Source organism: Panthera pardus, unplaced genomic scaffold (genome assembly GCF_024362965.1).
Source record: "Panthera pardus isolate Hobbes unplaced genomic scaffold, ASM2436296v1 HiC_scaffold_24, whole genome shotgun sequence".
Lineage (NCBI taxonomy): Eukaryota > Metazoa > Chordata > Mammalia > Carnivora > Felidae > Panthera > Panthera pardus.
In genome coordinates this window covers 29,075,808-29,100,560 of record NW_026526810.1, presented here as the reverse complement: position 1 = coordinate 29,100,560, position 24,753 = coordinate 29,075,808, and the positions used below count along the sequence as shown (strand labels likewise).

The 24,753-nt window shown below is 51.5% G+C and overlaps 1 protein-coding gene and 1 pseudogene across 1 annotated transcript in view; one reads left to right on the top strand and one right to left on the bottom strand.

The window, feature by feature from the left end:
- Window positions 1-1,007, top strand: part of NOX5 (NADPH oxidase 5) — a 53,704-nt gene extending 52,697 nt beyond the window's left edge. The window contains exon 18 of the transcript XR_008417043.1: window positions 915-1,007. The gene's annotated coding sequence lies outside the window, so the exon portion shown is untranslated. The remainder of the gene's footprint in view (window positions 1-914) is intronic.
- On the bottom strand, window positions 219-14,916 carry LOC109262569 (suppressor of cytokine signaling 5-like; annotated as a pseudogene).
- Window positions 14,917-24,753: the final 9,837 nt, after the last annotated feature.

Below are 24,753 nucleotides of genomic sequence, written 5' to 3'. Positions count from 1 at the left end.
GAATTGCAGGATTGTCCCCACTTAGTTCAGTCATTCCAGGTTAACGTCAGTCCCACCTTAAAACGGATCAACCTGTGTGGTCCACTTCAAATGTACATATGTGTGCGTTGGGAGGGGGGGTCAACCCCCTCTTCAATACTTTGCTGCTTTCTTTTTCTTTTTTGTTTATTTATTGAGAGAGAGAGAGACAGAGTGTGAGTGGGGGAGGGAGGGGGGCAGAGAGAGAGGGAGACACAGAATCAGAAGCAGGCTCCAGGCTCTGAGCATTCAGCACAGAGCCCGACGCAGGGCTCGAACTCATGAACCATGAGATCATGACCTGAGCTGAAGTCGGATGCTTAACCAACTGAGCCACCCAGGCGCCCCGCTGCTTTCTTTTTCAAAGCTGATCTCCTTCATCTTTCGTAGAAACCGAGGATCTATCAAATGTATCAAAAAACGTGGAGTGTAGGCTCACAGGGGCTATATGCCGTGTAATAAGTGCCGTTTGGGGGCTAAATCTGAGTTAGCAGGAAAAGGGCATTTCTCAAGCACTAATTCAGAAAGGTGTATTTTTCCTTTATTAGAAGAGGGGTTTTGGCCGCTTGCTGTAAGTCCTCATGGGAAAACACAGGCCCACAGTTTCCCGCAACCTCTGTGTCAGAGAGCGACTTCCTACAGTTCTGTTGGACCCTCTGTCCGTCTTGTGCACAGAGCTTACGCCATACCTCTCTTCTTTGGAGTCCAATTCGAGTTCTCCCAAACCTTTTATCAGTATCCGATGAACTGTGTCTTTGGAGAACAAGAAAGTTTTTTTCTTCCACTCCATGGAACATGCCCAGAGTAGGAATCTCTTGTTGCGAGTCGTGTTTCTCCCGAGGGGCTGCTTTGTTGCTGAGGAGCTGAGTCACCTATCCTGATGTTTCTCTCTTTAGCAGACAAATAACTGTTGGAGTTCACGTCCACGTGTTCACTGTGGCTTCCTCCGTCATGACCGAAGAGATTCTGGCACCTGTGTTTGAAATTATCCCCCGTCTGCCCCGCTTAAACCGTTGATGATGAGATCTGTCGGCGGGGGCGGGGCGGCCTCAATCAGGGGTACCTGTGACCCTGGACGGGTCCAGACAGCGCAGGCGCGGTCGAGAGGTCGCTGAGAGTCCGCCGGCTCCCTGGCTGATGCGGTCCAGTCCCCTCCAATGGAAGGCAGTCTAGCTTCCTCCGGACTGCCTGTCCCCAGCCAGCCCCCCCCCCCCCCCCCAGCCCCCACTGGAATGGAAAAACACCTCCTACTGACCACGTGTGACCTTTGAACTTAGGTTTAACAGGCATTGCTGCGTCTGCTTTGCTCGCTCTTGAATAACTCCTTCTGGGGGAAACCAGCCACCATGTTGTGAGAGTGCCCAGTGGAGAGGCCCACATGGGGAGAAACGAAGGCTCGCCGCCATCAACTGAGACCCACTTTCCAGCCCTGTGAGCGAGGGGACCCTCCAGCCCCCGCCCCCCACAACCCAGTGACTGCAGCCTCGTGAAAAATGCGGAGGCAGACGCCACCTGACCGCGCGGCTCCCAGATCAATGCCTGGCAAAAACCGTGAGTGATAATAAATACGTATTATGGTTTTAAGCCACCGAGTTTTGGGGTGATGTGCTAGGCAGCGACAGATAACTGATCATAATAGTCATCACTTCCTTGTTTGTGATACCAAAACAAACCTTTGAAACCCCAGAACTGTCCATAACGAGAGGTTAAAAAACCTGCAGAAATCTGCAGGTTGGAACGTGCAGCTGTTAGGACGAGACAGGGCTCCGGTGTAGACCTGTGTGTTCTGTGATTGACGGTTCCCCCAAACACATCACACGCAAATAGCAAGTTGCAGAACACTTATGGTATGGCCTCGATTACATCAAAACATCGCAAAAGTTATACGTACGTACATGTACATGTAGGCATATAGGTAAGAAGGCCGTACTTGTATATACTGGGCAGACGTGTGTATTCACATATGTGTAAATGCAGGAACTTCCCCCAGCTACGGGGATGAGATGTGCATACCAAACTCTGGCAGTGATTCCACCTGGGAGGAGGAAAGGGGGATTGTGGGGGAGGTGGAGGCACGGCAGGGTGCTGACGCTTTGCTTTGTAATCTCAATCATGTATGGTCTCAACGTCTTACCTGAAAATGCGGTTGTGTATCCCCTGTGTGATGGAAAAAGGAAAATCATGAAAAGAGAAAGAGGCAGGCAGGCAGACAGGACATGGAAGGAAGCGGAGGAGAGGGAGAGGCATTTCACAACTCACTGAGTCTTCACTACAGGCACCTGACCTGAAAACAGGAAGGAAGCCTCTCTGTGGCCTTGCCCTTGCTGGGCGCCGTCCCGCAGTGGTGCTCAGGGTGGTCTGTTGAGGAGAAGGAGGATGGTAATTACCTGATTTGATCCTTCCTTGTCCCTGGACTCCGTGCTCCCCTTGTGGGGTTTGAGGTACGGAGGGGGTGCAGGGGTGGGGTAGGGTGCCTACACCCAAAGGGCAGGGTGCAGGCCATGCAGAGTGGCTGAGCGACATTAGGGGAGAAGGTGGAAAGGGGTGTGGGGCGTTCTCAGTCCCCTGGGCGTGCTGCACTGCTTGCCCTGCGGGGACAGCGGCTGCCCCAGAGTTCCCAGGCTCAGGAAGTCCACGAAGATTCTTGATAAAGGCCTGGGGAAGACTCAGTTGGGCCCTTCCTTGGGCACAAACCAGAGACTGGAGGAGGGGACACAGAGAGGCTTGAGCCGGTTTGCAACCCTACAAGGTGCAAGGGAGGGAGCTGGCCTCCGGCTCTGGGATCTGGCCTCTTGGCCGCTGTGCTTGTCCCCACCCTGCTTAGGCCTCTGCAAGAGAAGGGGACACGGAGGGGGCTCTGGACCTGGCGTCGGACAGGGGACTGCAGACCTGAGGCATCTGTGGATGTCAGACACGCCAAGTACGGGGTTCCTCCTCCGCCTTCCTCCCTGCAGGCTGGACCCCCATCTCAGCAGCCTTACTGAACCAACTTCCCTGGGCACCTGAGATGAAACGAAGAGAACGCTGGGCTATGGTTTGCTACTCCCTCCCCTGCGTAAACCCTTCCAAAGCTCCAGTTAGCCTTAAGGAGCTCACAATCAGAGCTTTCTCCATCACAGGACTTACTGCACTGTAGGGTAATGTTGGGGTCTTCACGTTAGTGTCCCCTCCCCCTGACCCCCCACCAATTCATGTTTTGGAGCCCTAACCATGTGGCTATAATCGGAATTAAGAAGTTAATTAACATTAAGTGAGGCCATAGGGTGGCCTCTGATCTAATAGGACTAGTGTCCTTATAAGAAGAGACACCAGGGGCACCTGGGTGGCTCAGTCAGTTAAGCATCCAACTCTTGATTTCAGCTCAGGTCAGGATCGCATGGTGGTGGGATCGAGCCCCGCATCGGGCTCTGTGCTGAGTGTGGAGCCTGCTTGGGATTTTCTCTCTCCCTATCTCTGTCCCTCCCCTGCTCACTTACTCTCTCTCAAAATAAATCTATAAGAAAAACATGAAAAATAAAGAAGAGACACCAGACGGCTTTTTTCTTTTACGCGTACCAAGGAAAGGCCATATGAGAACACGGCGAGAAGGTGGCCATTTTGTGCTCAAATAAATACATCAATATTTGAAATTAGCCTTTTGTGCATATAGAACAGATAGTACCCAATAAAAATGCAGAGTCCGTTCTGGCCTATGCAATTAATTAATCATTCCTTCACATTCAGCTTGTCAACATTTATTGAGCTCCTCCTATGTGCCAGACAGGTAACGCTCAATACAAGTTAGCCTCCTTCATGCTAAAATGAACTTGGTATCCACCTACCTTTGCTGGAACCCTAAAGGAAACTAATTATCCTGCCCTTTCCCCGGGTGTCTGATTGAACTCGGCGCGTCCATCATAGCCATAGAAATATCACTAACAGGCAATGCCAGCAGGATTAGATCTGCAAAGTGTTTAAAGTTTAGCAAGAAAGCTTTCTGCAAATGTCAACACTACTGTTTGTTCCCTGCAAACCAGCATTCTAATCAGCACGGCTGCCGTTTCCAGCTCATTGAGCAATGACATAAAACAGTCCGGACACAATCAGTTCTCTAGAAGAAAAACACTGGAAGGCAGAGGGAGGTAATAACAACCAGAACTGCCTACTATGTGCAAGGTTTGGTACTTGCTGCTTCGGTCCCGGCACTCCTCATTCTGTTTGTTTTTTTTTTAACATTTTATTTATTTTTGAGAGAGAGAGAGAGTGAGAGAGGGAGCACAAGCAAAGGAGGTGCAGAGAAAGAGGGGGGGACAGAGAATCTGAAGCAGACTCCGGGCTGACAGCAGTGAGCCTGATATGGGGCTCAAACTCACGAACCGTAAGATCATGACCCGAGCAGAAGTCAGACGCTCAACCAACTGAGCCACGCAGACGCCCCCACACCCCTGATTCTTTCTTTCTTTTTTTTTTTAACGTTTATTTATTTTTGAGACAGAGAGAGACAGAGCATGAACAGGGGAGGGGCAGAGAGAGAGAGGGAGACACAGAATCTGAAACAGGCTCCCGGCTCTGAGCTGTCGGCACAGAGCCCGATGCGGGTCTCGAACTCACGGACCGCGAGATCATGACCTGAGCCGAAGTCGGACGCTTAACCGACCAAGCCACCCAGGCGCCCCACCCCTGATTCTTTCAATAATACCAACAGATGGAGTAACTGAGGCTCACAGATGTCACCCAGCTCCAGCCAAGGCCAGTTGGGGAGCTTTCCTGCAAGTTCATGTCAGGGTGGGAGTGATTTCAGAGGCGAGTCATAAGAAAAGAGAATAGCTAGGCTCCTCTCACCTGGATGTCCTGGGACCCCAATCTTTTCCCTCTTCAATCCCCCTCAGAGGCCAGGTGTAGGGATAGAATAATTTTGGAAATTTTGATCTGAAAAGCAAAACATTTTGTTTTCTTTTTTTTTTTTAAGAGGGAGTTGTTAGGGTGTTTACATATTGGGTTCTTGGCATAGCACCTGGTAGACTTGATGGGATTTCAAAATGGAGTCACTAATGGAAATTCTACACCGGGGACTTTGCAAAGAAATTGCTAACGGAAAGCAACCTGTGCTCGGGGACTGGACTGTCCTCCAGGCAGTCACAGCTGTGCACAGAAGGCATTAGGGCCTGACTGAAATGGTAGGGGTCACCTCCCAGACTTGGCTTTGTACAGGAAGCATAGCCAAGGAGGAGCCGAAGCAAAAGTATAAAAGCAGATGCGAAGGCACAGTACGCCAGCTGGCCATCAGTCTGTCCCTGGGTGTAGATCTGAAGACATTTAGCCTTGGACACGGGCGGGCAGGTGGGTGTAAGAGCCTAATCGTGACTCCTGGGCAGGAGTGGATAGCCTGGGAGGAGCGAGCTCCTAATTCCGATCTCCAAACATCCCTGAGACTGCAACAGCCCTCCATTCTCAACCCCGGCAGTTCACTAGCATTACCTGGTGAGCTTTTAAATAAATACAGAAGCGGGGCGCCTGGGTGGCTCAGTCGGTTGAGCGTCCGACTTCAGCTCAGGTCATGATCTCACAGTTCGTGAGTTCGAGCCCCGCGTCGGGCTCTGGGTTCACAGCTCGGAGCCTGGAGCCTGTTTCGGATTCTGTGTCTCCCTCTCTCTCTGCCCCTCCCCTGCTTATGCTCTGTCTCTCTCTGTCTCAAAAATAAATAAAAAAAATAATAATAATAATAAATAAATAAATAAATAAATAAATACAGAAGCTCAGGGCTCCCCCAGATGGATTAAATCACAATCTTTAGGGGAGGGACCCAGGTGTCGTGCACATGAAAGCGTGTCATGTGATTCTATCATGAACTCGCAGCCTAAGTTCAAAACCTCTAATACAGCCCAGGCAGCCAGTGATCACAAGAATCAACTGAAACATTCTTTCAAATAATTTCGCCAAGTCTCTCCCCTGGAGATCTCCAGTGAGTGTATTATCATCATTATAACCACCATTTCTGACATGTCATATTTTTACTTGTGCGTATGTTCCTGTTTCATACCCATCACTAGATTGTAAGCTCTGCAGGGAGGAGACTTGGTCTTATTTGTTGGGGTGTTTTCAGTACGGAGCCAAGGGCAGACAGATCATCACGGGGGCTCCATGGACGCTCCGTGGACGTTTCTTGAATGAGTGAACATGTTCTTTTGCACTTTGTCAATTGTACCTTGTGACCCAAGTCAAGGATGAGGTAGAGATGCTGCAATAGAAATATATATATATTTTTCACCTTTATTTCACTTTCCTTTATAGATCAAAAGTCCTGCTGTTAGAAACATAAAGATGTATTTGGTATGGAACTTGATTTCATTCTATAATCAAGTTTGGGTTATTTGGAGACCTGAAAGACCTAGAGAAAACCAGTCATATTCAGGAAAAAAAAAAAAAAAAAAACTTTCAGAAGTTTTCAAGAGAAAATCCCCTAACCCCGCCCGATTTTTTTTTTCCTGAAAATTTCTGCTTCCTTGTGGAATTTATTTACCATGTAACTACTGTTAGCCGTGGGACGAGACAGTTACAGTTCAGAGTGATAACATGTGCCTTCTGTTGTAGGATGTGCCATTCATTTAGGGCCCACCAACAAGCTTGCTTCGGATAAAACTAGGACACGCTGTGGATTGTAAGACCTGTTCTAATTTCAGACGTACAAATGTAGAGAGGGAAACGTGCATTTTAGAATTAGTAAAATACGCGAAGTGGTGAGAGGTACATTCAGATCCAAAGGGCTAGCCCCGTGGAGGGTTCTGGAGTGTGGCTGGGCACAGAGAGCTGGGGGCTGAGCGGGGAGGCTGGAGAGGGCCGCAAGGGTCAGGTCGTGACCACCCGCGTAGGTGGGCGACTTTAGTCTCAGGTTACACATGTAGCACCGACCCCCGTCCCACCTCAACACTGCCCTGTTGCGCAATAAATTCTATGGTCGCCCTACGGCTAAGCCATCTGGAGATGGATGTACACTCTTTATCCTAACGGCAAGGAGAGCCATTCAGAGGTTTTCAGGGAGCGGAGTAAATAACACGATCAGGTTGGTAAATGTGCATGCGTTATGTGTGCTGGGGGCTTTTGGGATTTGCCGGATGAGAATATTTCTTGAAGAGCTACTATGTTCATGCAAGTCAACATTCTTAAAAGGCAGAAAAGTGGAAATTCTCCCTTCCATCCCTGCCCTCCTCCCACCCCTCCCCTCCCTAGAGGCAAACCATCCGATCAATTTCTTGTGTGCTCTTTCAGAAGTAGTTCACGCACATACAAACAGCTCTTTTTTTGTCCTTCATACCTACTGTCTCCCAGCCGATCCATTTCTGTAATTTGTACTCCTCTGGCTATTTTTCACTGAGTTTTTAACAGGATTTATGGTCCCCTTTACTCCTTCAGATTTTAGACTTTATTTTAAGAATGAAGTTTGGATGGCTGTCTTTTTTTCTGAGCACTCCGGCTCGGGATCCATTTCCTCCTACTGTTTCATGACCTCTTCCGGGATCTCTAAGGTCTGTACTTTTCTTCACGGAGGCGATTGCTTCCCTACGTTCTCTTCATTTTCCGGTTAGAGTTTTCATCTGCTCTGTGGCAACATTTTTGGGTGTATCTTCTTTGCCTGCTGTTTGTTTCTCCCCCCACCCCTCCTTTTTTTCTTGTCATTGTTTTGTATAGATTACTTGTCACTGAAGCAGGTGATTTTTTTTTCTCCTTTCCCATTGCGCCTCCTCTATGACAGTGGACAAGGTTGTCTTCCAGGTGGGCTAAATTTTCCTTATGACCCGGGGGCAATATAAGGGCACTTAGCCTTGAATTCTTTTCACCAATGGCGAGGCTCTTCCCAGCGTGCAAAGTCGCTCCTCCCCTGTTGCCACAGAGACAAACCACTTCCTATGAGTATGGTTAGTCCCGGTCCAGCAGAACCCATGTCACCAGCACGTGCACCTGCTTCCAGCTGTTGCAAACGAGGGCTCTCTGCGTTGCTCGTCCAGGTGCGCCCCTTACCTTCTTTGCAAGCTGGCAGTTTGGTGTGCTCTCTCCGCTTCCTCCTACGAGCGCCTCTGCTGAAGATCCATCGTTTGGGGGGGGTCACTCTTCCGCCTGTTTTGTGTCTTAGGTTCTACTTTTACTAAAAACGGAGTTAGTGCTTTGCTTTCAGTTCCTTTTTGGTTTTGGATTATTTCCAGTAACAGAAGGGGGCACTGTTACCTTTACACCATCTTGGAAACAGAAGTTCAACGATCACGTTGGCTGTGGCACGTGGGGAATAGACCCACGGCAGAAAGATTAGAGGTGGGTGGACCAATGAGGAGATCATCTCGACACTGGGAGCTGGTGTTGGAGAGGAAGAGAAGTGGATCCAAGACAGACTTTGGAGGCAGTGTGGATGACTTTCACTGGCTGACGGCATGTTTGAGTGGGTTTGGGGGACCATTTCAGGGCTGGCTACCAAAAGCCGCTTGTGATGTAGCAGGGAGCTAGCTTCCTCTTCCGCGGCTTCCCCCCCAGTTCCAGGCCACATCTGGTCAGGCTGGGCCCTCTGGGAAGACCATAGAGGAATCCTAATGGGGCAGTGAGCAGCCCATCACTTCCCTGGAAGGTCCCCTGCAGATATCTGGATGAAACTTGGGACTGCTAGACCCATCTGGGAAGACCTAAGGCAGTCAGAGTTCCTTGTCATACCCCCAAATTTCTGTCCTATTAACCAAGTCTCCCGGATGACGAGACTTGAAAATAGGTTTGCAAAATTAAAAAAAAAAAAAATGGGCAAAAAATACTCCTGACATCCCAGGATTTGCTGCCAAGTCTTGGTGGGGGTGGATGTGACACATACTGGAGGTCATACAGTCCACCCCCCTGCCTTCAGAAAGGCATTCTAGGGTATCTAAGCCGCACAAACTGAACAGAGAGCTTTGGCTTTCCCTAGGATTCTCCGGGGGAGGATCTGATTTTTATTTTTAATCAGACTGTGATTAAGTCCTGGGCATTTCCTTTGGGTTTGTGTTTTGTTTTTTTTCTACCCCCCCCCCCCAACGTTCAGTCAGCGTTGAGAACTGAGGGCTACCTAGTCTCAGAGATGGTCAGAGCTTGAAATTAGGAATCTCCTGCTCCTACGCCTGTTCATTCCCATCCAGGAATACAGCTGTCTGCCTGTGTCCAAGATGAAATGTCACTGATTCTACTCCTGGGGGACGGTTGATGGCTGCTGCCACAGTCACCCAGGTTGAGTACCTTTTGTGTCTGTTTGGTTTTGTTGTTGTTTTTTTAATACTTTTATCTTGGCCCCTCCTAGGATGTGATTCTTGACCCAGCTCACTCGGGTTACAGCAGGGCTGGCCTCAAGCTGTCTTGCACACAGCTCTGATATCCTAGAACAGCCTTTCCAACTTAACGTAAGCTGTTCCCTATTAGTGATTTCTCTGGAAAGTCTCCAGCAATTCCCAAGCTAGTTATTAGGGCTCTTAAGGATTTACTTTAGCAAGAATGATCCTGGGATGTTGACTTTCTGCCCCTAAAAAGCCCAGGCTCTGTTCTACGATGGAATGTTACACAATGGTTTTAAATGGTGCTTATGTAAGACAGGGTGTTTGGGGAATTTTTTTTTTTAAATGGGGGGACAGTGTTTATCACATGGTGAAAAAAAGCAAGATACAACATTGTGTATTTTCAAGTATGTTAAAAATATGTGTGTGATAGACTGAAAGAGTGACTTTTCGCCCCACCCATCCCCCCCACCCCACACCCACCCCAATTTCCTTTCCGAGCAATTAAAGCAATATGCTTTTTTGTCAAGTTAATGAAGGATATCTTGTCATCTAACCTTGACAGAGAGGAGGTAAATGTTCTCTCGAGCTAATAAGGTCAGGCAGTTTGCTCACAGGAAATAGCGTTATGAGTATAGTAATAGGAAGAATATTAATTTCTTATGTGTGTCAAATATTATTTGTACGGTTGTGGGTATTTTTGTTCCTGGAAGAATTAGTCTTGAGCTCGTGAGACATGTTGTATTATAGGTACATTGTTGGGTGAAGCGGCTATGATTTGGAGGAAGGACCCTCCACCTGCCCCCCTCTGTCCCTGCACTTCAGAGAACAGGGCTCCTCCCTCATCCCCTGCACCCCCCTGCAGAGGCCCTCTTGTCTTCCAGACAGGAGCAGCTGTGGCAGCAGTGGAGACGAGCCGTGGTCATTCAGAGCCAGGAGCTGGGAGCGTGGAGGTACAGGAGTGGATTTAAGAGTCTCTGGTTTGTTTCAGGGAGAGGTTGTTCCAGAAGGGGATGAGCTGGATTTCTGAGCAGGAAGAGGTGCGGCGTCAGAGGGGCAACAGGAAAGAGAGGAGAGGAGAAAGACATCCAAGCAGGAGGGCCCCTGGGCTGGCGGGGGGTGGGGTGGTGGGGGGGGGGGCGGAATATCACGAGATACCTACACCACCTTCCCACCCCCTCCGAATAGGACTCCCATTCTGTAAGACTGGGAGACGGTATTCTGCTGTCATCCAGTACGGAACTGAAATGTTCCTTAAGGTCCCAGGACCGCTGCCGAGAAAGGTTGCTCAACCTTCTCCCTGGTGGCATGGGCCAAAGCAACATGGCCAGCAACCCCCTACTGGGGATACCTGAAGGTCCTAAGTGAATCTCCATATGCCCCCTCCCCAGAAGACCCCAGAAAGAAGCCTCTCACAGGAGTTACAAATATATATGCGTAGAAAGACTAGAAGGACATAGGCTAAAAGGTCAACCGTGGTTCCTCCCGGATACCTGGATTGGGGGTATCATAGCTTCCTGCTTCTTTATGTTTTTCTGAGACTGTCAACTTTTTAATAATAAGAGGCATGTGCTATTTTTATAATCAGGAGGCACAAAAATTCCATGGCCACTTGCCCAGGGAGGTCTCAAATCTGGAGGTTTCAGAGAAAGAGGCAGATTTGCCGGGGTGGGGGTGTGGCAGTTGTGGATACGTGGGACTGGTAGCAACCCCGAGGGGCCATCCAGTCCACCCCCCCCCCCACCACCTCTGAGACGAAGTACCTGAACAAGACGCAATATCTGAACTCCTTCCCTACGCCAGAAACCACCCCTTGCCCTCCTCACCCTTCCACCCCCAGCAGAACCCCGAAAGACGCTCAGCTTCATACCAAGTGTCCCTGTTGCTCCTGTGGTGGCCCCAGCATTGTGCAGAACAGAAACAGGGCACCGATAGCTAGATGGAAAATAGGGCAAGATCCTCCTGCAAGGTCTCTGCTCTGAGGTGGCCCTTAGAAAACCCAGGCACCCAAGGGGAGAGAGAAGTCAAGCTGAGCTCCAGGTGAGCAGGAGGGAAGAGAGAGGGAGGCCCGCTGGGCTGCAGAAAAGCAACCGGCTCCCTTTCTTCCAGCCCCCCTCCTTTCTTTTCTCTCTGACAGCAGGTGGTACCACAATAGGCATATTGGGTACAAACCAACAAAAGCTGAAACTTCCAGGAGCTTAGAGCCTGGTCAGGGAGTAAGGTCCAGCTGGGAGAGTTAATTTCTTAGCACAAGAGCTTGATTTCCAGAAGTTGTCCCTGTGCCAGATGGGAGGGGGGTTTGTTGGGGTGAGAAAGAAACAAACACGGTGATATGCCAGCCCTTGAAGAATAAGGGTACCCCCCCTTTTTTTACACTTATTTATTTATTTTTGAGAGACAGAGACAGAGCACAAGTGGGGGAGGGCAGAGAGAGAGAAGGAGACACAGAATCTGAAGCAGGCTCCAGTCTCTGAGCTGTCAGCACAGAGCCCGATGCGGGCTTCGAACTCACAAACCGTGAGATCATGACCTGAGCCGAAGTCAGACCCTTAACCTACTGAGCCACCCAGGTGCCCCAGGCTTCCCCTTTTAGATGGGGTTAGAAGAAGAGGTCTGCACTGAGGCTTAGGTCACACTGCATGTAGAAAGTTCTAGAGTGCCAGAGATGGAGGAGGGGTGGCTATGCTTTGGAGCAATACTACCAACCCTTCTTCCCACCCCTCCTCCGCCCACCAAAAGATGTCCATGTCCTTATCCCTGCACATAGTCACAATTTACATGGCAAAGGGGTCTTTGCCAACGTGATTAAAGATTTTGAGATGGGGAGATTATCCTGCGTTATCTGGATGGGCCCAGTGTAATCACAGGGATCCTTCTAAGAGGAATCAGGAGGCTCAAATAGAGAGGAAGGATGTAAGGATAGAAACAGCCAGGGAGGAGAGGACTCTATGATGCTGGCTTGGGGGGAGGGGCCAGAAATCAAGGAGGGTGCCTAGAAGCTGGAAGAGGCAAAGAGATAGGTTCTCCCCCAGAGCCTCCAGGAGGAATGTAGCCCCGCGACCCACTTCAGACTGCCAACCTCAGACGGTAAATTCGACTGGTTTTAAGCCACCAGATTTGTAGTAATTTCTTATGGCAGCAATAGAAAACAAATACCGCCCCTTCCTGCCCTCCTCCTGGTCCTTATGAAGCAATCATTTGAGCCACCTCTAGGAACAAGAAATGTGAACATGTGTTTGAGATTATACAGTGAAAAATGAAGACAATGTATTTGTAACACATAAAGTTGACCGAAAACTGACTCCTGTAAGTCCTAAGAGTTTGATGGGGAAAAAGACCCCAAACCGGGTTTCTCAAACGAGCAAAGAAAATGAACACCATGTGCTCAGGAAAAGGAAGGTGGATGGTCTGGTGCTAAAGTGGGAAGATTCTCTCAGATGTGGTACGGAGTGAAAAAGAACAAGGTAAAGAAAGAACATCTCAGGGGTATCATGTGACCCTACTCCTGTCACAAACAAAATACAGTCCTACACGTATGTGTTCCTTTTGGCTGAAGGAATCACAAGAAAATGTTAGCAAAGATTGCCTTTGGGGGAGAGAGAGAGAAGGTAATAGTACTTAACTTTAAAAATGTTCCTGCTGTTTGAATTTCCTGAATTTATACTTAGGTTTTCCGCCCCCAGTTTTATGGAGATATAATTGACAGGTAACATTATATAACTTTTAGGCGGACAACATGACGATCTGATACATGTGTATTTTGTGAAATGATACCACAATAAGTTTAGTGTCCACAAAGTCTAACCTGACCAGGGAGCTTAATGGCTCACTTTGGGTTTTCTTCTTGGAATCTCTCCGTATTAAAAAGAAAAAGAGGGGTGCCTGCGTGGCTCAGTTGGTTAAGTATCCAACTCTTGGTTTCAGTTCAGGTTGTGATCTCGTGGTTTGTGGGATCGAGCCCCACGTTGGGCTCTGCTCTGATGGTGTGGAGCCTGCTTGGGATTCTCTGTCTCCCTCTCTCTGACCCTCTCCTGCTCTCTCTTGCTCACTTTCTGTCTCTCAAAATAAATAAATAAATATTTAAAAAAAAGCAAAAGGGGCGCCTGGGTGGCTCAGTCGGTTGGGCGTCCGACTTCAGCTCAGGTCACGATCTCACGGTCCGTGAGTTCGAGCCCCGCGTCGGGCTCTGGGCTGATGGCTCGGAGCCTGGAGCCTGCTTCAGATTCTGTGTCTCCCTCTCTCTCTCTGCCCCTCCCCCATTCATGCTCTGTCTCTCTCTGTCTCAAAAATAAATAAACGTAAAAAAAAATTTTTTTTTTAAATAAAAAATAAAAAAAATAAAAAAAAGCAAAAGAAAAAGTTTTAAGCATCATAATACAAGGCGAGCCTCATATGGAGAAATCAGGCAGAGAATCTATCATGGTACGCATGTATTATTTTCTTGCAAACGTGAAACCTGGACTGTTCTGTAAAGTTTACTGCTCAGGCTTCTCCTCGGGAGCCAGAGCCAAAGGCAGTTTGAACCCTCCACCCCCAACCCGTCCCCTGTGCTTCTGACATGTGTGATGCAGGTTACAGAGACCCTAAAATCTAACCATGGCCGTGTAATCAGCCTGGTGACGAGGTCTATAGGAAAAACAGATTTGCACGCAGGGCGCAGTATTGACACTCGCCAACCCCTCAGCCTCTGACAATCGGGGGCCTTCTCTGAGCCTTTGTCTCTTCCTCTATAAAAAGGAGGAAGGTGAAGATGTTTGTTTTCAAGGTTACCGTGAGGTTTAAATAAGATCATGCTTGGGAGGTGTCCGTGGAAACTGGCCCAGGCAGGAACACGACAAAACAGAGTCTTCTCCTTCCTTTCCCTTTTGTTCCGAGCCTGCCGAGGGCAGGAGGAGGCCCCTGTTCAGCGGGAGAGAGGTAAGCGCGAGTCTTTGTCTAGAAAAGTACAGAGACCTCATAGAGAAAACCAAAGTCGCGGAGCCACACGTCTGTTTCCACATCCGTGTGTTTGCCACCAGCTTACCGTCTCTGCCAAGTCACAGGAGGTTAATAAAGTTGGTGAGCTTTTTACAGCCCAGCAGGCCCATTTTGCCTTCTCCTCGATACACGTTTTCATGTCACCGCAGGAGCTGAAATCCTAGGTGTCATTAACCCACATGCCCGGCACCCGTGACCGTGACCTGGGCGGGGGAAGAACAAGCACGCTTTGTTCCCAGAGCCCCTGGCCTCGAGATGCTCGTTTTCTGATGAATTCAAACAAGAAACGGGGCGATTCAGCTTTTAACTGCTCCCATGGTCATCGGGCCTCACCACACCGAGCCTGAGGGGATCCCAGGATCTGGAGACCCAGAGGACCTTCAGAGTCCTCTGCCCTCCTGGCCGCCTCACAGGGCCTCACAGATGCTGACTCTTTTCCCCAGGAGGCAGTCCCTTTTTCTTTTCTCTCTCATCCATTCGTCCGTGTGTTCAATCCACGCAGTTCTGGGGAGATCTTTAAGCACCAGGCACCGTCCCGGCCTCTGCTCAGGCAGCAGTTACAACAATACAGACCCTGCCCTCGTGGCAAGGCCATTCTGGTGGCTGCGGGAGCGCTGAGGTGGTTGTGCAGAATAGGGGGTGTGGCCTTGGCTGAATCAGAAGCCATCGGTCACCCCGTGCTTCCCGAGCACCTAACATGAGCTGGGCAGTGGGGCTGGAAAGAGGTAGATGGATTCCCCAGAGATTTATAGTTGGGGCTTCGTTATATCTGGGGGAGAGAGGGAGGAAGGGTCAAGGCTGACCGGGTTTCAGAGCAGTTTTGGAGCGGGTGGTTTGGGGGGTGGGGGTGAGAATGAGTCAGGTTTTAGGGATGTTGGGTTTCAGGCCCCAGCGGGTCCAGCAGGCAGCTGGACTCGTGGTCTCATGGCACAGGGTGAGACCTGGATGGGCGGTGTGGATTTAGGAGCCAACAACTGGGTGGGGAGGGGACATGGAAGAGGGAGAGAGAAGGCCTAAGACAGCACTGTGAGGACCCTCATACCTCAAGGATGGGAAACGAGAAGGATCCCCAGTTTCTAGGAGGAGTGGTCACAGAAGCTAAGGACATAGGGAGAACCAATGTCATGGTGGCCTGTGTCCATATGCTACTTCTGAGGGCAGTTTCCTTCAGGAAATCACCCTTCCTCTCCTGTCATTCTTTCATGTGTTTTGAGTGTTTTGAGGTCCGTCCTTGGGCAATTGTGTCTCCCAGCCCCTACCACACGGCTCGGTTTAGGGAGGGCCGTATAAGCTCTCAAGGCCAATGGAAAGCAAGGAGACATGGACTGAGTGAGGGGAGGAAAGGGCGGCTGTTCTTAGAGGAATACTTCTCCCAGAAGAGAGACCCCACACACATACAGCACCCATCCGGCCTTGGAAAGAGTAAAGTAAGGATGTGAATCAGGCACCAGTGCAGCCATTCATAATTGTGAGGAGGACGCCTGGGGTGGCTGGAGATTGTCTAAGGCCTGAGGAGGAAGTCTAAATTGCAGATAGCAGGACAGAGAGCAGCCAATTCTCCGATGACACTGTTTGAGCCACTAGATCAAGCTTGACCTGAAGCCAGCTACCTCTAGGCTTTTTAGTTATGCAAGTCAGTAACTTCCCTTTACTGCCCAACCCCACTTGAGCAAAGGTTTTGTTTGCTTTGCTGCTTGCAACCCAGAGTCCTAATTAATGCACAAGCTGAAGGGGAGGTCTCCTCGGGTCAGTGGGTAGAACATACGATGGGAGGAAAAGTGTCAGGATTTCGGAAAGTTTGACACTTCTGTGTCCCTGAATCATTGTCACCTGCAGAGCCACACTTGCAATCTCTTTACGGGTTTTTGTTGTTGTTGTTGTTGTTGTTGTTGTTGTTTTCTCTCCTGCTGTATCACTTCCCTGACTGTACAGTTAACATCCTAAAGTTGCTTACTCACTTAGAAATGAGATGTTGCTGGAAAATAGGTTAGACTCCCTTTCTCCTTATGTTGCCTGTTCAGATGCCGAAGCGCCGTCCTCATAAAGCAGGGTCAGCGGCAGGTAACAACACGCCCCGAGTCTCTCTCCACTCAGATCCATCTTCCACACTGCAGCGGAGTGGGCTCTCTGAAACGCACGTTCCTGCTGATAAAACGCTAGTACTTCCCATGGCCTTCAGGGAGAAATCGCAAACCCGCTGGCCATGGTGCATGTGATCCCATACGTGCTCTAGATCCTGGGTCACTCTCCTGCGTCCGATACCATCCCCTGAGCCCCGTGCTGCACCAGCCGTTGGCGATCCAGCTATCTGAGCGCGCCATGCCCCTCCGCGCCTCTGTTCCACTTCCCACTCTGCCTGGAGAGGTAATTAATAACAATAGCTAATGTTTATCGGGCACTTTCGTGCGCCAGGCGCTGTACTAAGCGCTGCACGTGAATGGTCTCATTTAATCCTTACAAATCCCCCATGAATAGTGCCATCCCTGCTCCTCCCCCCGTGTCGCCCCGGTCAGTGCCCCAGCTGGAAAGCAGATATGGATCCCGGCTGGAAGTCAACCACCGTAGTTAGACAAAAATATGATAGTTCAGAGGCCAGGAGTTTGAACATGAATTGGGGACATCTAGGTGAGGAACGGAGGAGGTGGCCACGAGGGTGGGAAACTCCACCTTAGCTGACATTGAGAATCCCCCTCAACTCGAGCAAGGGTCTCCGGGGCCTTACGGAATATGCACTGTTGAGGCTAGGTACTCCAGTCTCCGTTCCGCTGTGGATGCCACAGGTAATAGCTATGTCCAAATTTTCTAGACCCCGAAGACTAGAAGCTCCATGGTGTCCCTGCCAGGCATCTGTGCGTATGAGGGATTGTTTGCATCTTTGACAGTGTTGGAAGCCTGTGTGATGGGGCTGACCACTCCCCCTCTAAGGTCCCCCAGCGCACCCTCCCCACCTCCCAAGCCTGACCCTTTTCTGGTTGGGAGACACTCCCAATTCTCTCCTCCAGCTGTTTCCCCCACCCCCACTCCCTCCAAGCCCCGCATCCCTCAGACAATGCAGCATAATTCCCCTGAAAACGTGTTTTCACAAAACAAAAGCCAGGAAGGGGAGGGATGTCTTTGGGGTGCTTGGCAACAGCAGCCTATGGCTGGCTCCCCCTGCAGCACAGAGGCCTCTGGGAACAGAACTCACAGACACTGGGCCCCCTCCCATGCTGGGGGCACATCTGCTGCAGAAGGAGCCAAGGAAGCACACGTGAGCCCCTCCCCTCCCACCTCCGGTTGCGATTGCATAGTCATTTGATGAATGACCGTCTCCGTGTTCGCCAGTTGACCATAAATAGGCTGCACGAGGGCAAGGTTTTGTGCCTCTTTTCTTCACTTTGGCCCTAGCACAGGCCTAGCACACAGGAGGGCTCAGTTAGTGTTCTGGAAGGGAGAGAGAGAGGGAAGAGAGAGAGAAAGGAGGGAGGGAGGGAGGCAGGAGAGCAGGTAACATACAGCCTGAGAGAGAGCCCTTGATTTCCCCTTTATCCCCTCCTCTTTTCCTGGAGCCCCGCCTACCGGCTTCGTATTCCCACACCTGGCAGGGAGAAGCGCGCTGCCTGCTGGGAACACCTCGGTAAACTGCTCACTGCAGTGTGTGGGGGGGGGGGGGGTGGGGACGACTAGATAGGGGGGCCCCTAATCAGAAGCTGTGCAGCTTCGCGGGAAGCACACAGACTTCAGAGTCCGGCAGAGCTGAGGACAAATTACAGCCTTGTGACCATGGGCAAATTATTTATTCTCATCTGCAAAATGGAGGTGCTTCTTTGTAGGACAGGAGCTGCTAGTAAGTAAATGTGCCTGGCGAAGGGCAGGCGCTCAAGAAACGGTGCCATTGTCATTTACGTGCCATTTTGAGCTTCATTCATTCAACCCACACTAATGAGCACCTCCAGGTCCTCCCCTCACTGGACTTCCTCTCAGAAAGCCCCATAGGCCCCTTACTTTCTGAGAGGGGCCCCTGTTGCTAAGGGGCCAGGGATCTGGGGATGAAGAGGATAGAATCCTGTACATTGGGGGGGGGGTCACATCTCCCCTCAAGACATTCTGGTCCCCCAGTCTTTCCTTCTCCTTCTCTAATCCCCTTGGGCTCCAGTGTCCCCTGGACTCAGTCACTGTCTCTCTGGAAGAAGCCACTGCCAGGCATCCTGAGCCCGGGTGCTCCTGCTGTCCTTCCCCTGTCCTCTTGACAGTAGATGCTCACCACCAGTGCAGGCCCAGAAGGAGGGGGGAGGTCAAACTCTTCCCTCGGCTCCTCTCCCTGACTGTGAAAATTCCAGGTCTTTGCTGCTGGCTCTTCTGGGACTCCTCTTTTATATCCCAGCTTCTCCCAGCTGGAAGAAGACCGGTAGGAGGAAGGAAAATGCAGCCTCACCGAGGACGCCTCCTTTCTAGAAGGGCTTCCCAGGCTCAGAGAGGGAAGAAAGAAGTTTGGTACCATTCAGGTATTGGTCATGCTGGGCCTCATCGCTGCCTCAGCCTCCTCCTTCCCACCGCCCCATCCCCCCACCCCTCTCTTGGGGATATTTGAATTTCAAAAAAGGAGCATGGGGATCTGACAGAGGACTTGTATACAGAATATATAAAGAACTCCTACAAATCAATAAGGAAAAAAAAAAAAAAAACCAGTGAATATATAACGCAAAAGGCTTAGAGCAGCGGCTTCACACAGGAGGGTGTCCAGATAGCCAATACCCATGAAAAGATGCTCGGCTTCGTTGGCCATCACGGAAACTGAAATCAGAATTATACCACCACGGAAGGTCATGTCAAGTTTTGGTGAGGGTGCGGGGTAACTGGAGCCCTCATGAGCTACAGGTGAAAGAGTAAGGTGGCATAGCCCCTTTGGAAAACAGTTCAGAAGTATCACCAAAGAGGGACATACTCAGACCGACCCCCAAAACCCTGAGCCTGGGTATACACGTAACAGAAACTGGTTTCTAAAACACCGAAAGTCCTGTACAGTCGTGTTCGCAGTAGAGCTGTTTGCAATAGTCGCGAACTGGAAAGGCCCCAAACTACTCTGGGCGGTGAATAAATGAAGACAATATGGTAATTTAGACACAGGAAATGTGTGCGGCAGCGAGCATGAATGAACTTTGGCCACCTGCAACACCATGAATCGCACAAACGTAACACTGAGTAAAAGAAGACACCTGAGTGTGCACACCAGGTGACCACATCAGTTTAAGGGCCAAAGACCAGCAAACCTTAAATCTACCGATGGTGTTAGAAGTCAGGACGGTGGTTACCTTCGGGACGGAGACAGGCACGAAGAGATTCGGGCGAGGGTGCTAAAATTCTGCTTCCTGATCTGGGCAACGGTGACGGGCTGCGTTCACTTTGCAAGGATTTGAGTTGTCCATAATTCAAAGAGCTTTGCACCTTTCTGTATGCATGTGGACTTCAACAAAAAGGAAGGTTACTAGACAAAGAGGCGGGGTGGGAAAGAAGGTTGCAAGGGCAACGTTCAGGCTGAAGGCTCAGCCACAGACTCAGATGGACGCGAGTGGTGTTAACAGAGGACCACTGGTTAGGGAGCCCCTGGGATCTGCAGCGGTGGGAGGGAGGGAAGGCAGGGGAGGCAGAGGCAGAGGCAGAGGTCACAGTGCAGTAGGGACCCACTGACAGCCTCAGCTGACCTCTCAGGGAAGTCCTGGAGCTAGATCAGCCCCTCAGAGTTGTCTTGACTTGGGCCACAACGGCCAGATCCTTACCTTCTGGCACCGGTCATTCTCTGAATGTGGGCTGCGGCGGGGGAAAGCGGGGGGAGCTGGCATACAGCCCCCTCTGCAGCTAGGGCCATCCTGCAGGAGCTGACCGCTTCCAGCAAGCCCCCCCGAAGAGGCATGTGGGCGGCCACCAAAGGCAGCCTGCCACCTGAGTGGAAAAGATCTTTCGGCCTGGAAAGGTTTTTCTCAGACCCCTCAGCCCAGCACTGGTCATCTGGTTAAACTCTCCCCTGGGCACGCCTCACTCACAGACCTGCCTCGCATTGCAGCCCGCGGCCATCTCCCCACACGGAACCAGAGGCCCGGATGCACCATGGTGCTTTTGTAGTTTCCTTCCCACACCTCCGCAAAATCCTCCCCTCATCTGGATGCCCTCACCTCGGACTCACTCGGTGAAATCCGGCCAGCCTTTAAGACTCAGGAGGCACCTCTTCCAGGAAGCTCTCCCTGATCCTATACCTTTCCTAGGAAGGGTGGCCCTCCCTCTTCCGAGCCTCCTCCGAGCACCCTAGCCCCCCACCTTTTGTAAAACTCTCATTGCACTATTTGTTTATCAGACCATGTCTCTGACTGGTAAAGCCAATTTGATGGGGAGATGCCTTATTGATCCACTGCACAAATGGATGGCTGCCATTTGAGTTCCTCCGGGGAGCCTGGCACTGTGCTGTGCACTGGAGCCTGAATTCACATAATTCTAACGACCCTGCGAGGTGAGAGGGGAGCACCTGCCCGCCGCCATGCCATCACACCATCACTAAGCATCAGAGTTAATACACACATGGGAGTCGGTGTGAAACCTCCAAGTCCTCCGGAAATGGTGGATAGGGAAGGAGAGCAGGGAAGGGAGGGAGGGAAAGGAAGAGGAGGGCAGGGAGAAGGAAAGAGAGAAGAGAGGAAGGGAGCGAGCTAAAGAGGAGGACAGGAAGGAAGGAAGGAAGGAGCGCTCCTCTGTTCAGCCCCTATGGGCAGCCCATTCCACCTGCCGGCTGGCTCGCTGCTGGCGGCTGGTGAAGGGACTTGCTGGGTTGGGGGGGGCAGCTCTCTCCCCTCCCCAAGCCCTGCCCATCACTCGTCCCCAGAAGCCCCTCATCCTGGCCTGGGGGAAATGCAGTTGCAAATCACTGCCAGTCTGTGGAGGAAGGTCCCTGGGCCAGGGCTGAGCAGGGGCACGGTCAGTTCGCAGTTTTAATCCCGACGTGTGCCTCCTTTCTTTCCACCCCCAGTGCTCCCTTTGAAGAACTGCCTCGGGGTTCACGTTGCAGCATCAAACAGGGACAGAAGGTGCATCTCGCCTTAGCAGTGGGAGCGTCTACAGCTTAAGTCGCTGGAGGTGCGTGGCACACGGAGTGCTCCACTGAGTGAGTGCTCCACTGAGCCCAGAGCGTGAGGGGCGGGGGCTTCGCCCTTGGACTGGGAGCAGCAGGTGGACACACAGACCATGAGACAGACACACAGATACGGTCGTGCGTGCAGATGGGCCTGAGAGCATCCGGAAGCTCCCGGACACAGGTAGGTGCGTGCGAGCCCCAGCGTGCGTCCAGAGAGCAGCGTCACGTGCACGTACGCACATGCATGCATACACGTGACACGCACGTAAACAGACGCACACCGTCACGCAGACACACAGACACACGCCCAGAGGTTCCTGGCAAAGAACGTAATCTTGTCCTCAGCGTCTTGCCCCTGAGGGTCTACTGATTCCCTCCCCGAATGTCTCACCTAACCGTCCCTCTTCCCCACCTCCCACGGCCCTGGCTCCCTTTACCCCCCACTTGGACCCCTGGACGACAGCCACAGGGTCCCCACCTCTCTTCCGGCCCTAGACACAAGAGCAGGGGCTGTGTGGGTATCGGGCAGATCTGATCCCATCACTCCCCTGCTTAAAACCCATCTGCCGCCTCCCCTTTCCCCCCAGATGCAGTTCAAATCCTCTGGCCTCCCAGAAAAGGCCCTTTGCGATCTGGCTTCAGCTCGTGGCATGAGCTGGCACGGAGCCCCACGCACTTGGCGCTCCAGCCGAGGGACTCCTGCAGGAAGCCGCCCTGCACCACACTTGCGACCATACCGCGCGCGCCGCGGGAAGCTCCCTCCTCCCGGCTTCCGTTGTGGTTCCTTTGCTAAGCTACCACTCGGCCATCCCTCGAGGCCCCGCATCTCTCCACTTCACCCCGATATTCAAGGCACGGCCGCCGTCCTGCCCCACCGCTTTCACAGGCCTTTGGTTGGCCCTCACTGGTGTCGCTGTCACCGGTGTGCACACCAGCCTCTCCCGCGGAGCTCCCAGCATGGCTGATACGAAGCCCAAAACGTACTGTGGGTGCGGGCCAGGGAATGAATTGGCCTGTATGATGCTCACCTCACACGAGGTGATCTCGCCCGGCTAGGTGATCCTCGGGCATGCACGTGACTTCTCTGAGCTCCGCCTCCGCGCGGGTGAAGGGGCATCTTGCTGCAGTTACTGGTGGGGGCTGTCACCGGGATGCATGTAAAGAGCTGGGCTGAGTGGCTAACGCATGGTGGGAACTCCATCAATAATAGCCAAGCTTACTGTTGCCAGCGTCTATTTTTATTTCCACTGAGGTCTTCCCACCACTGTTTTCTGATTCTCGTCCCCCTCACTGCCTACTCAGTTTAGTGCCGGGCTTCCAGGACTGACTCACTGATGGTTCGCTGTGGGATTGATCGACTACACGGCTCTCTGAAGGCTTGTTTGCCGTCCGAGGATTCTGAGCTGAGCACCGCGCCTTCTCCCTCCCAGCCTCCCCCGAGACTGGAAGGCGAGAGCCACGGAGAGTCCGGTCCCCCTCCCTTCTCCCCAAGCTCAACAGCTGCTCTGTTCCGAGTCCCGTGAACCGAGCCAAGTTGGGACCTGGGGGGACGGGAACAGCTGGGCCTTTTTGCCCCAAAGCGCAGCGTCATTGCCGCCAGCCCCCCAGCAGCTGCGCACTACCCACCCCCCCCCCCCCCCCGCCCCACTCCAGGATGCTGCACATGTGGCTGGGGTTCCCATAGCAACCTCTGTGGGGACCTGCCGCCTCCACCACTTCACTCCTCCTCCTCCTCCTGGACTTGTGTGAGAGGTAGGGGCGAAGACGAGGGGAGAGGGCTGTCGGGCACTTTTCACAGGCAAACACCTCCAGTCCGGCGAGGAACGCGCTGTTACTATCATTTTACTGGCAAGGAAACCGAGGCCCAAAGGCATCAGCTTCTAGCCCCAGTTCGCCCACCAGCCAACAAGAGCACTGATCTGCAGTCACATCCGTTTGCACTGATGCAGCCAGAGGCGGTCAACACGGGGTCAGGGGCTCTGGCCGCCAACAACTGAAACTGACTAGCCCCCACACGGTGAACAAGGAGGCGTGGACGGAAGGACGGTGGTGCAGCTCCAGAAAGAAACAAGTGAGACACATGACTGATAAGGACAGGAACAGGGTGGCTTTGAGGACCCGGGGTGGGGCAGGAACGAATGGACAGTCATTTCGTCGGAATGAATAAACTGTTTTGAAATCTTCCTGTCTCTCCACGTAGGACTCGGGTTCAGGCCTGGGGCCAGTGCCACCTGTTGGCCGGGAGAGGGCAGACGCTGTGATCGACAGTCCTACCAAACCTGTATCTCATGGGGTCGGGAGTGGTCTCCAAATTAAACTCGGGATGCGGCTTCCAGAAGAAAGGGGAACGAATGCCAGGCAGGCCAAAGCCCAAGTTCCCCTGACCATCCCGTGGTGATGGGCACGCAGGGTGGGAGACTTCCTACGGGGAATGAAGAAGGGGATAGAAGATGCATAGAGGGGGCTCTTCTGAGAAAAGCTAGGGCCAGCAGCAGTGAGGAGACGGGCACCCAGAAGAAAGAAGGTGTAAGGTAACCTGTCTGCTTTCATGGGAACAAAATGCACCTATGTCCACCCTGTTAACTGATCATCCTTCAGCACCCCAACACACACACACATTCCTTTTCTCGTTAGCTTCTTACCCAATATTTAATTCCCAGGATCGTGGACAACTGTCTAGCATCAGCCTTGGTTGACAGAAAAAGTCCGGTCACCTTCTAATATTCTATATAATTTACTTATTATAGTCATTGTTTATGGCCTGCCTCTCCTGTCCTTTCTAGAATATAAGCTCCAGGAGGGCAGGGATTCTCTCCTGTTTGTTCACTGCTGTATCCCTCATGCCTGAGGGAGTGCCTGGCACATAGTAGGTGCTCAATAAATGTTTGTTCAATGAGTGAGGAAGTACCAAGCACTCCGATAGGCGTGTGGGATACAATAGTGAACTAAAGGAAGGTCCTGACCTCATGGAGCTATAGTCTAGTGAGACCCAAACCACAGCAAAAATAGATAGCAAAAGAACAGAATGAAAATACTGAAAGTTGTAATATATGCTTTGAAGGAAACAAGTATTTTTAAAAAAAGGAATAAGGAAGCGGGAAATCAAGATATGGCAGTCATAGGACAGAAGTCCTCTCTTCAGCAACATCTATTTAAAGGGAGAGCTAAAGGATAGGAAGGGGCTGACCACGAGAGGTGTGAAGGCAATTCTTCCCAGAAGTGTAAAGAGCTTGTGTGAAGGCCCTGAGGCTGGAAGGAACTCAGTGTGTTTGGGAAATGGAATGACGAGACCAGTGTGGCTAGAGTTTAGTAGCCAAGGGCCAGAGGATACAGGTTGAGAATGGAAAGCGTGCCAGGCACCAGGCCCCCGGGGGCCTCGTCAGCCATGGTGCTTGGATTGCATTG